General features: G+C 34.7%; 1 protein-coding gene across 18 annotated transcripts in view; it reads left to right on the top strand.

Annotated features, from left to right (window-relative positions):
• The window catches only part of NTNG1 (netrin G1), a 346,048-nt gene that overhangs the window by 182,485 nt on the left and 151,491 nt on the right, over positions 1 to 12,072 (top strand). The window lies entirely within an intron of this gene.

Below are 12,072 nucleotides of genomic sequence, written 5' to 3'. Positions count from 1 at the left end.
AGCTTTTTAAGTGTGGTATATTATCAAAACAACCACCTGATGGGAGTGGAAGCATGAGATAATGAGTGGGAAAACTAAAGGTAAGAGCAGAGTATCTAGCAAAGGGAAAGGCAAGCAAAGAAATAACACCCCAGTAAAAAGGCCAAGGTATCTTTAAATCGAAATATATGAGGATAAGAATATAAATAGTATATATCATGTAGGTTTAATTATTTAATGATAAAATTCAAACAGATAAGGCAGGATTGATTCAATTTATTGGCTGCCAACATCCTTTAGGCAGCCCAGTTCTCAGAAACTGGAGAAGTGTTGAGACTTTCTGGTCTGTTAGAGATTTGCCTTACCTATGTGTGCTGGGAGAAAGGTCACTGCTGTTAAGGTAAAGACCATAGTGGGAACACAGAATGGAGTGATGGGCTTGATCATAGTGTGGTGTCAAAGGTTTCAGAGTCTTAGCTGTGGAAAAGCAGTAGAAACTGGTGGCCATCTACCCTCAGCTTTTTCTAGCTTCATGTTCCTCATGGAAGAATCAAAAGCCTTTATCTGCGAAGCTTTTCCTAAAACTTTTGACCAAGGTCTTGGTGGTATATAACGAATATATCTTTAAAGCAGAATGATGTTGAACTTGTGAGTTCTAAGCTGTAGAGGATAATTCATGTATTATTAGCAGAGTACATGACAGGGCAATACAGGAGCTGTTGTCTTAAACATGAGTTTGCTATTTATAGTAATACACAGCCATTATACTTATGAACATTTTAGCAAAAGACTATTAGTTTCCAGGATCTTATTCTTGGGGACGTATGATATATGAAAATAGTTGATATTGTTATTATTAATGATAGCTTGCCACAATGAAGTAGCAAATATTCAATTCATCTACATGAATAATGGTAAAAAATTAACAAACTAAGATGTGGATTTTAATCCTAGTGTAATCTACATTGCTCGGTAGATTCATCTAGGTCAGTTTCCTTGCAGTTTAAGAAATACTTAATCTGAGCCCAAATTCCTGTTGCTCCACCTCCCCATATACCTTTATTTGCCACTTGTAAATAAGGCAATCTTCTGAAGCATTTTGGTTGGGAAAAACCTATTGCTGATGCTTATTTTTGTTATTAGTATTCATTTTGTTTCCTCTAATAATTTAAAAGAAAGTGTAAAATAAACTTGAAAGCTAAAGGCATTTTTCTGCATTCTCCACTGCTGTCAAGCATGCCATCTCCTAAAGGTGGTGTGTTGGAAATGTAGATCCCTTCATATCTATCACATTTCTCCCATCTCCCAGACTAGTCATTTCCTCCAACTGCATTTCAGTGGTTCTGAGGAGTTTGGAGGGCTCCTCCCTCCTTCTCTGGACTCAGCTCCACTGTCTTTTCCTGTTCACTAGTCAACTGTAAGCTGAAGAGAAGCAGCTGGGCAAACGAGAAAGGTCCAGTAGAGGTGAGCCCCTTCCATAAGGTCTTCTTCTGTCACCTCCAGACTTTGTCCAAATCCTCAGGGCAGAACTGATGCTGGCATTTACTGCACTAGGCACCAGATGGCTGGAGTATTTTTAGTCTTAGGGGAGGGACTAAAGAAGCAAGGTCTGATGGCTCGGGCGTGTCTCCAGCTTTTAAGTTATATAATGAAGATCTGCTGATGATGGAGCCAGTGAAAGGAAATGTTGAGCTATAGTCTGGTTCAGGGGCCTTTCAGCATAGAAGCTGATCTAATTATTTTACTCTTGAAAGTTTCAGTAAGATTAATGGTCTAGATTGTCTTTCTGTTATATAACAAATCATCTATAGAAGGATTAAATATTAATTGATAATCTCTAAAAGAAAGTTCTAAAGTTTCCCTTTCAAGGCTCTCATAAATGTACACTTTTCAAAATACAACTGAAGTTCTTGTTCCTTGCACCCGCCCCCACCATCCCATAAAATGATTGCAACATTTAACATGCCTTTACATGTCTATATCTGATCATGATAATGATATTTTTCTACTTGTTACTTCTATCCCCACCCCACCATAATGTGGAAATTGACATAAGTTATTTTGGAAAAGTAGAATGGAGACCAGATGTAAACATCTATGGTATAGTGGACAGAGAATTCAAAATTTTTTTACCTTGAAATCTTAAACTGTGAGACAGAAACAGTTGATCTTTGCTTAAGATGACTGAGCTTGTGAGATCCAATTCTCCGTTTCTTTGTGCATATGTTTGTTTTATACTGGCTAGTGTTGTTTGATGGAAAAATAGTGTTTTGATTGACATTAGACTAATGTAGCATTTATGTTCTTTTTGGAATGTGATACATCTGATACCTATTTTACTAGTAAGAAAAAAGTGTAATCTCATCATAAAAAATTTATTCTTCTTTTGCCACATACTTATTTTGCTTCCATTTACTCCCTCTCATTGCGTATTTATTAAGATAATGAAGGAAAAAGAGGAAACATGGCTGTTGGCAATTTCAGCAGCTCCGTAGTACTTACATTGTTCAATAAACTTAATAATCTACATGGACTAATTCTGACTTATGGATGTCCTGCTTCAGTAAATCAGGGTGATTTTCTCCAGTGAATAACAGACGAGTGCAGTGTGCCAGTACCTTAATTAAAGAGCGGCTCTCTTAGTCTTGATCTCATTTTAATTTACAGGGTAATACTACAATAATATCACTAATGGAAGGTACATTAAAGGGCATCAAGTAGCATTAACTGTATTAAATTATGGTACTTATGTTAATTAACTGCTGAAGCAAGATGGTTCTAATGGCCAAAAAGGTCGTCTAATGCATAAATAAAATCTACTCAGATGAGGGGCAAGAGGAGAAATTAGAAGTAAATGTTTGTTCTGAACATCTTTTTATACAGACGGGGGGTTAAACTCAAAAGCTGTTAAATATAGATAATGTCCAAAATGTTTTCTTATTTACACCATTGGAAGCTTTGATTTTTAAGTATTTTGTTTCTTTCCAAGCTTTCCACAATTAAAATAATTGAAAAAGCGAGCACTGTATTTGTCAGCTGCATAGATTTTATGGAATATAAACTAAACATTATTTATTGTTTCTTTGAGGTAAACAATTTCAAAGAAATAATGTGATTTAATGTAATAATTTGTAAATCTGAAAGACAAATGAATCTTTAGTAATCTACTCATTTATTTTTAAGATATGCTACCAGCCATATATCAAGTTACTGATTTTAGCCATAAGACAATGGAAATTCTATTTTAACAGTAAGAACTTGAAGAAAGTGGACTGGAAAACTCCCATCAACATCTTCAGTATTTACCCTTTAACAAAATATTCCTGAAGATAATTATCGGTCATTTTTTCTTAATGGTCATTACACGTTTCTTATCCCTTGCAGTGCCTACTCAGGCTCCATTATAGGTAGTTGACTGCCATAATAGTGAACAGTATTTTTTCCTTTTTCTACCTCCATTGTTTACCTCCAAGAAAGAAGCCTTGGAATATTAGCACAGAAGTTTCACTTCGACAAAACTTTTTGGTGCCATCTTCACTTCATGGCTGCCCCTGCTCAGAATCACACTCTCCCTGCCTAATCCCAGGACCTGCAAAGGGCCAGGACCAGAGCCACTATGACTAGGTGCCAGGAGGGAGGCAGGCGCCCTACGTCACTCTCAGGAGTCCAGCTTCTATGTGTAAACCTTATTCTTTGAATGTCACTGCCTTTATATTTGCTGTAATTAGAACAAGGTGAAGCTGACATTGTGTTCTTGAAGCACAGCTTCCACATGGTTAGTGCGAAAGATGTGATGTCAGGTAAGCAAAAACACTTGGGGAAATTCAAAAGTATAAAAGCAGTAGAGCACTTTTTAAATTTCTGGAAAAATCAGTTATTCTGAAGGTTCCCTAAGTCTTTTTCCTAGCCACAACTGAAATAAATCTGAAATATTTACTTTTTACCTCTTTTGTAAGAGACATCCCACAAAAATGCTTTTAAAGCATTGAGCCTGGCCTTTATCTATTCTTTTCCAATTAGTCTCAATTATTGAGGTTGGGCTTTACTGCCACTTAACAGATTCTGCTTTTTATAACACCTTCTTGCTTTCTGTCATCCATAAATACTTATCCTCTACTCTGGGACAGATGCTGGCTTTGATGGTAGACAGACGAAGATGCACCAAGCATAGTCTCTGCTCTTAAGGAGCTGATATCCAGAAGGGACACAGACTTTATAAACAACAACGACAAAAAAAAAAAATGATGATAATGTGGGTTAAGTGCTTTTACTGTGTGAATATTCAAAGTGCTGTGGTAGCAGAGAAGCTACTAATGTAATCTGGAAAGATTAGTAAAACCTTTGATAAAGATGTGACATGTATGATGTCTTGAAATATGGGTTTTATTGTGCCAAGCAGCCAGGAAAGAATGGATATCCTAGGAGACAAATTATACCTAAAAACAGCACAGCATGTTAAGGAACTCCAAGCAGTAAGGAATTGATGGAGTTAAGAGTCCTGAAGATGTTCTACCATCTTCCCTTTATGGGTCTTCAGCATGTTCAGGAAGCTCTGAAGGATTCCTACCTCTTTCTCTCTGATTCTCCCATGCCATAAGAAACCCAAAATCTTATGGAGTCTCCGTATTAATTGACTACAAGTGAGGAACATTTTTTAAGGCAATTGTAGTAAAGGCTATTCTGGTGTAACTGTGCAGACTGGAAAGCTATAACATTGCTTAATTGTGGAGCAACTATAGCTCCAAGCCCTGATGCTCAAGTGGAGAATCCAGAAAAGCTCTCCATATTCCACAGGAACCATCATATGGCAGTGGTCTCAGATTTGCTTACAAAGTCAGTAGGACTCGTTGACCAGTCAGACTTTGGGGAAGACTTCCTAGTGAATTGGATGGTGGGGCCAAAACTAAAATGGGGAATAAATACTGAAACAGGCTTTTAGTTAATTCATGATTTAGCTAGTTATTTTGTTGTGCCATTTCAAGTAGTAGAAATTCAAGTAGAGATTCTAGTTAGGGATTTGAAAATACTTGTCTAGTGTTGTAGACAGAGATTTGAGCTCAAATATAGGTTTGAGAATTATTACCTTATGTGTGATGGTGGACTCTTTGAGAATCGATGACATTGAGGATTTTTTTGTTCATAGGTATAAATGACCATTATAGAACATTTACAGAATCCTGTGGAATACTACTATGTAAAAGGTAATTTCTGAAGGAAATTGAGAAATAATCTGAGAAAATTCAAAGAGAAGGGAATGAGTTAATGTCATTCTAATAGTCCCCACTCATATTTAAGTAATAATCCTTTAAATTTGTATAGCGTTCAGTTTACAAAATTCTTGTCAGGTACCTTATTTCCTTTAGTACTTACAGGACACTTGTGAGGCAGGTGTTGGTTAACCCCATTTTACAGAGGAGAAAACTGAGGACCAGAGGAGTGCCGTGACTTTTTCTTTAACGTCACACATAACAAAGTGGTAAAATCAGGTTTTTCACGGCAAACCTTAGGCTTTTTCCAAACATTATGCTCTTACAGTCACACCAGCCAGAGATCAGCTCAGTATATATAGAAGACCCCAAAAATTCCCAAAGAAGCCATCTTTAAATAGCAACAATGAATCAATACATCTTATGACCCTGCCCCTCTTAGAATGTTCTGGGAGTCACACTCTCCATGGCTTTTGGCTCAGTATTTTATTACACCAGGCTGCTCTGTGTTTATCTGAACTCTAACTTCTTACTTCATTTTTATCAACTTTCAAATGTGTGATTGGGCTCATTTGTCACATTGTGTTAAGTCTAGGTGTTTTACTACTAAAATCAAATTGTGATGATAGTTTCTTATTTTCCCATGGGGAGACAAAAATAAATAAATAAGCTGTATTTTCTCAATGTTAATTTTTCTCCCATATTTCTTCATAAACTTTTATTATGTACACCTGCTTTCAACTAATGGGCATCATCAAACACTAAAACAAGTCATATATCTTAATGGATAAACTTGGAAATGGCCAACTACCTTCGCTTATTTTAAGCAAGTTCATACTTCAAGTGAGGGCAATATGTTTTTCCTTTAACTTCCACATATAAGTCCACATTCTCTCTTCTGAAACTATTTTGAATAAGTGTGCTGCCTCTTTCATATAATAAAATTTCATAAATTTTTAATCTATGATTTTCTCCACCAGGTCTTTTTTTCAAGCTAAATGGATATTAAACCATTCCACTAAAATTTAATTTACTCTCCTTTTAAAAGGCAGAATGAAGTCCAGTAAATAAGAGTATTCAAATGAAAAGCATAGTAATCATAATTAAAAATTAAAAACCAACATAAAACATTGCTACTTAACTCCAGTGGAAACACTTAGAATAAAGACTTTATCGTATGCACCCATTGTAAGTGGACAACTGAGGGCCATTCTGATTTGGAGCATATTTTAAAAATCCATTAGAAAATCTTGAATTATAAAGAGAATATATGCATAAGCAGCTCATTTTCCTCTGAGGTTTGTACTATTATAAGGAGAGAATGTATCTAATAATTCCTCCATTTAAATTATGAAATTCATTAGCATGCAGAAAAACAATCCAGTTTAGGAACTTGTCTCTTTATCCTTAATTCCCTAGTGCCATAGATTTTTTAAGCTAGTGGGTCATTAAAGGAAAGATGTCTCTTTTTTAAGAAACATAAGGATATTTAAGCAAAATACCACAAAATGGATAAATAAAATAATTTCTTCCCTCATTTAACTTAGCATTTGTAAGGGAAGCTACATTCTAGCTACATCTGCATGCCCAAACAATGGGAGGCAGCAGTACACCAGCTTCTGCAGCCCTGTTTTTTATCCTAAATCTGTGGTCTGCATCTTTGGAATGCCTTGCTGTCTTTCTGTACCTAGGATCAGAGTTTTTTCTTAACACGTTAGGAGATGTTGGCCATTGTTTGATACTTAGTGTAAGAGTTTTTTGAGACCTATGTGATCAATGGTTCAGTAAAGAGACTATTTCCATTCCTTCTCCAAATAAATACAAGAACAAATGTGTTAATGTCATGAATTTTATCACAGTAATTTGATTGTGTGGATTGATATATTGATTCTGTTGCAATATGGGTCTATATTTTCAATTCAATAAGCCACTTTTAGAACTAAGTATATTAGTTTAACCAGAAATGACTGCACTGCATAAAAACTCATGGTTACTATTTCTACCTCCCTTTTATAGGTAGGAAAACTACATCTAAACAAGGTTAATCAATAGCAAAGGGGAAAGGAAAATTTAAAAATTACTTATGTTGGTGTATAAATTTGTTTCTGAACTCCCCTTGAAAAACATTGAAAAAAATGGATAGAAAGGCTTTAAATATGTGAAACAGGAGCCTCACAAACCCTACTGGTCCAGAATATTATAAAAGTAGGGTAGTTACTGCATTGGCTCTCTCTTGCATTGTGACTGGTACCTAAGACAACTGATATTGTGCTATAAATATATTGAGAGGATAGAGGACAAATCATTAGGATTTTAAAATCATTATCTATCTTATTTTAGAAGGAAACATTGGCTAAGAGTCAAGAGAAATAGATTCTCACTCTGGTTGTGCTAATAATTCTTTTTGAGCTCAGAACAGGTCACAGTTACCATAATCAGAGTCTCCTCATCTACAAAATGAGATTTTTATACTATTTTACTGTTTCTCAGGGTGTACTCTTCAAATAAAGTCCATGATGGTCAAAAACATTTGGGAAGTGTTCACAATACTTCCTTCTACGAGAATCACAATGTATATTCATATATTAAAGACCCTGAGGTGTCCTACAGTAAAGAAACATTTCTATTTTATTGAAGTCACAGCCTCTAGAACTTACTTAGTCAGAAAACATATATTAGTACCCATAAACGACTAGTATTCGCAGAACTCTTTAAGCTCCAACATTGTTGGACTCTTTGTAAGATTGAAAGAAATACATGAAAACATCATGTGTGTGTGTGTGCATGTGTGTGTTTGTGTGTGTGTGTGTTTAAACTATTTGCAGTGCTAAAAACAGATTGATTTTTCAAAGCAAGTTCCAACTTTAGTTATCATCCTTCCTATATTACTGCTACTTTGGGTGAAAAAGTGAGACTGTCTTAGAGAAAGACTAACCTCAATGAAGAGTATCTCTTTTTTTTTTTAACTGTCGCTCTTATTTTTTGAATCTTGGGGAGTACTATGCATCTTTCTTTAAGAATTATAGGAAATTAAGTACTGTATTGGAATAAATAGGGATTTTTTTGTTTTGTTTTTAGGCTAGTGAAATTGTGATGGAAGAGTCAGCAAAGATGTGAAAAATGAAATGCCAAGTGGTACAATCTGGTGTATTTTGTAGATAAATAGAGATGCTAAAGGATTTTTATTCCTCCCATATGTAAGTGCCTCAAACTCTAATTACAGCAATGAGCTAAAATCATGTATTTAAAGAAAAATTAGATTAACCAGTATTTAATATATTCTTTTTTTTTTTCATTTGCTTTGGAGGATATTCTTGAAACCACAAGCTAATTTTAGTTAAATGAATCTTGCCTTTCTTTTGCTAATTAGGACTGTTAATGAATAACAAATCAGAGCCCAGTAAAACTGAACATTGTATATAGCTAAGGATATCACCTTGTCTAGGAATTGTGTTTTTGTCCTGGCCGCTTTTACTCATTTGGTGCTACCAGAATATCAGGGAAGCAAAGCTGTTATAACATATTGATGACATCCATGTGTAATTATAGATACTCCAGTGCTGCTGGGAACAGGGAACAGATGGGGGAAGGGTGGGCCAAGAGATGATGGGTAGGGGAAGTCTAAGAGGTCAGAGATTTGGCAGGTTAGAAGGAGACAGCATCATTAACTCCAGTATTGGATTTGTATAGACAGGGTGTACGCCACATAGAGTCATAGCGTTGCAAAATCATTTCTTTTAGAACTGAAAAAAAAAAAACATAAAAATAATTTAATCTAACTCCTTTTTCAGATGTGAAACAGAATGGTTAAATGAATTAGTCAAGGATGACACTGTTGCATAACTAGAATTTAGACTCAGAGGGAACTTTCAGTTTACTCACTGATCTGCGTCCCGTGCCTACAACTGGGCCTGGCGCATATTAAAAGTTCAATAAATATTTATTGATGGAATGAGAGAATGATTGCAGAATATCCTTCTGAGCATCACGTAGAGGACCATTCTGAGGACGATTTTCCCATTAGGTATGCTATGGCCGCCTCTAAATATTCCCCACACAAGACTGCAAGAGAATTGGAGCTTAGCCCATTGTTTTTGGCTATGTCACTTCATCCAATCAACCAGATTGCAAAGCTTCAGGCTTTAACCAATAGTCCAAACTTAAAGAATAAAATATATCTACTTCAGATAACAGAGTAACCTATGTACTTGGGTTAAATGAATACCACTCCACTCAAATACACACAATTTCTTTTATTATTTGTTTGATTGATCCTTTTAAGATCAGAAATTGTGACCCTTAATCCCTTTCCTGGATGAAGAGAAGTCCATGAAAAGGAATGAACTGCTCTCGTTCTCAAGCAATATTTAGTAAAATCGCAATATCACTATATATCCACGTCCCAAAGTTGTCTTCAAATGATGTTTGCTTCTTGAGTTTACCAACCAAGGAGATTTAAAATTCTATTTAAAAACCTTACAACTTGTAAATGATGCCTTTACATATTGATAGGTTCAAAGCTGGGGTTTCAAAGAGTTTGAGCTGAGGAGACATGGAAACAGGCAGTGGCCAAACTCAACTATATACATGTATCTGCTGAAACTTTTATGAACATATGTCTTTATGAAAATAATTGAAGTTCATTATATACTCTTAAGTGGCAAAATAGGATTAAAAATATTAATAGCGTGAGGCTAATTATGAGATGGAGGAAAAAAGAGAGAATGAGACAACACAAATATAGTTGGCTAATAGTGGTGGAATTGTAATTTTTATCTAATTAGTTATGATTTTCTATTTTTTTCATTTTACTCATTGTATCATCAGAAAAAAATAGTTTTTAAAATTAAGTTAAAATTCAGCAAAGTTGCAGGATACAAAAGCAACACACAAACATCAGCAGTGCTTCTATACAGTAACAATGAAGGTCCAACAGGAAATTAAGAAAACAATTCCATTTACAATAGCGTAAAAATAATAAAATGGTTAAGAATAAACTTAACCAAGATCCAAAAGCCTTGTACACTAAAAACTGCAAAACAGTGCTGAAACAAATTAAAGAAGACACAAATAAATGGGAAGACATCCTATGTTCATGGATTGGAAGTCAATGTTGTTAAGATGTTAATACTACCCAAAGCTATGTACAGATTTAATAGAATCTCTATCAAAATCCCAATGATGATATTTTCAGAAATAGAAAACTTCATGCTAAAATTCATATAGAATTTTAAGGGACCTGGAAATAGCCAAAATAACATTGAAAAAGAAGAATAAAGTTAGCGGCCTCACTGGGGTTTTTATGTTGTTGTTCTTTTTTTTTTAATTTCAAAACTTACTACAAAGTCACAGTAGTCAAAACTGTGTGGTACTGACATAAAGATAGACATACGATCCAAAGAAATAGAATAGACAATCCCAAAATAAACTCTCACATATATGGTCAAATAATTTTCAACAACGTTGCCAAGACCATTGAGTGAGGAAAAAGTCTTTTCAACAAATGATTTTGGGAAAACTGAATAGTCACATGCAAGAAAAACAAACCAAAAAAGGAAGTTGGACCCTTACCTTACACCATATACAAAAACTAATTCAAAATGCATTAAAGACCTAAATGTAAGAGCTAAAACTATGAAATGTTTAGAAAAAAACAAAGGAAGAAAACTTCATGACATTAAATCTGGCAATAATTTCTTGGATATAACATCAAAAGCACAGTCAACAAAAGCAAAAATGGGTAAGTTGAACTTCATCAAAATTAACAACTTTTGTGCATCAAAGGACACTATCAACAAAGTGAAAAAGCAACCCACAGAATGGGTGGAAATATTTGTAAATCATATATTTGATAAGGGATTTTTATCCAGAATGTATAAATTACTCTTACAATTCAACAACAAAATAATCCTAATTAAAAAATGAGCAAAGGACTTAAATAAACATTTCTCCAAAGAAGATATATAAAAATGGTCAATAAACATAGGCAAAGATGCTCAAGATCATTAGTCATTAGGGACATGCAAGTCAAAACCACAATGAAATACCACTTCACACCCGTCAGAATGATTACTATTCAAAAACATAAAATAACATGGTTGGAAAGGACATGAAAAAATTGGAGTGTTTTTGCTATACTAGTGAAATGGTACAGACACTGTGGAAAACAGTGTGGCGATTACTCAAAAAACTAAACATAAAATTGCCATATGATCCAGCAATTCCATTCTGGGTATATATCCAAAAGAAGTTAAAGCGGAAGCTTGAACAGATATTTGTACATCCTGTTCATAGCAGCATGGTTCGCAACAGCCAAAGGTGGAAGCCGCCCAAGTATCCATCGATGGATCAGCGGAAAACCAAAATGTGGCATATACATACAGTGGAATTTTATTTAGCCACGAAAAGGAAAGAAATTTTGACACATGCTACAACATGGATGAAACTTAAAGACATTATGCTAAGTGAAAGAAGCCAGTCACAAAAGGACAAATGTTGCATGATATGCAACTTATATGAGTGTCCTAGAGTAAGCAAATTCATAGAGATAAAGTATAATGGTGACTGCCAGGGGCTGAGGGCAGATGAAAAAGAAGATTCATTTGTAATGAGCACAAAGTTTCAGTTAGGGAAGATAAAAAAGTTCCGGAGATGAATGATGATGATGGTTGCACAACAATGTGAAAATATTTAATGCCACAAAACTGTACATTAATGATTAAAATAGTAAATTATGTGTTATGTGTATTTTAACAACAACAACAAAAATAACTGCACAAACAATACTCCTTGACTCAGCAAAGTAAAACACAGAAATTCTGACATATATCCATGTGTCTTTCTTCTCTGTCCTTATGAAATCTTCTAGTCTTTTCCCACTTTTAAT

This window comes from Pan paniscus, chromosome 1 (genome assembly GCF_029289425.2).
Source record: "Pan paniscus chromosome 1, NHGRI_mPanPan1-v2.0_pri, whole genome shotgun sequence".
NCBI classification, from domain to species: Eukaryota; Metazoa; Chordata; class Mammalia; order Primates; family Hominidae; genus Pan; species Pan paniscus.
Note: the sequence above shows the minus strand (reverse complement) of the source record. Positions and strands in the feature narration are given on the sequence as shown.